This window comes from Choloepus didactylus, chromosome 6 (assembly GCF_015220235.1).
Source record: "Choloepus didactylus isolate mChoDid1 chromosome 6, mChoDid1.pri, whole genome shotgun sequence".
Taxonomy (NCBI): Eukaryota; Metazoa; Chordata; class Mammalia; order Pilosa; family Megalonychidae; genus Choloepus; species Choloepus didactylus.
In genome coordinates this window covers 24,156,883-24,158,636 of record NC_051312.1, presented here as the reverse complement: position 1 = coordinate 24,158,636, position 1,754 = coordinate 24,156,883, and positions in this window count along the sequence as shown.

Below are 1,754 nucleotides of genomic sequence, written 5' to 3'. Positions count from 1 at the left end.
GGAGATAGGGCAGATTTTATGAGGTCAGATATGTCAGTAAATGTCAATACAACTTAGAGAATAGCTGGGTACCATTAGTAGGATTATTTTAAGAAAGAGTATGGCTGGCAAATACTGGCTGCATTTATGATATCAATTTTTTGTCTGTGTGCACAGTCTTCTTTTCTTTTTTTCTTGGATTCTCCCTTTTCATCATTTTCATCCCTTCACATACATCATATCTCCCTCCCCATCATCAGCACAAATATAATCCAAACATATACAACCAAACATGTATCCTTTATCTCCCATATTTTGCCCATGTTCATATAATCATGCACATTTATAAGCTAATGAATCTGTTACATTTTTATTTTTGTTTTAAAATAACATTATATTACATAGTTTTTATGTTCATGTCTTTCTTACTCAGCAGTACCTTGTAGGAATTTCTCTATCAGTACTGATATAGCTGTAATTCATTCCCTGAAATGGCAATATTCCATTTAATAGATATTCTAATTTATTCACTAGCTTTCACTTTAACTTGTTGTTTAATGTAATTATAAATAATGCAGCAAATGTGTGCTTTGCATATGTACTGGTGTTTTAACTTCCATGGGATGGATTCTAAAGCGTGTAGTTGTTGGAATGAAAGGCATATATATTTTTATTTTTACGCTAGTTGGCATTCCAAAAATATCACAAAATTCATATTTCCACTAAGAACATCAGAGAATACCTTTCTGTGCATTTTTGCCAGTCATAACTATTATCATTTTTTAAATTTGTTAGTCTAAAAAAGACATGATTTTTTTTTAAATTTTGCTGTTTACAGATGAGTTTCAGAATCCAATCATATGTTTTTTGGCCATTTTGTGGAACTTTTCTTTAAGTTGCTTATCTATATCCTTTGTCCCCTTTGCTTTATTTTTATTTTACGTGCTAATGGGTTAGAACTCTTTGACTATTTTAGATGAGATTGGGTGCATTCAACATGGCATGGCTGGAGACTGTTTGTTTTAGATATTAACTCTTTGTATGTCCTCTGAAATGTAAATCTTTTCTCAGAAGTGCTTCTGTTTATTGACTTTGTTTTTGGTATGTTTTCCTAAAATCCTTGAAAATCTTGAAATTGTCAAATGTGTCTATTTGATATTTCTAGTGTTTAAATGATTCTTCCACCCTTAGAATGTAGGAAGTGTCATCCTTTAACTTGTCAGTAAACATAAAGTAAGCAATACTTTAATTTTGTTTTAAATCCTTTATAATATTTATTTTATGTTTACATATGGAATTAGCAACATGTGCAATTTTATTTTCTTCCAGATGGAAAATGTGTTATAGTAATTTCATTTATGTAATAATATGTCCATTTACCACATGTGTCTAATTACATGTGTGTATGTATGTCTCTGTGCGTGTGTGTCAGTCTATGAAATCACTGAGGTTAGGCACCAATTTTTTACATCAGCCTTGTATTCTTTTAATCTTAGACAGTGATGGAAGTTAAATAATACCTACTGCTTGTTGAATGAACAAATTATCTTAAAATTTCACAGAGTCACTATTTATAATTATATGTTTAGGAAAATTTTTCTCTAATCTCTACAATAAAGAATGCAGAATCAAATATGGAACAAAGGAACAATTTGAGTTTGTCCTCTTGGGGCTCACTTAGATTCCCCAGGGACAGAAAAAATTTTCTATTGTACTATTTTTCATTTGCATTGTGACAATTGTGGGCAACCTATGCATTGTTGTGACTGTGGTGG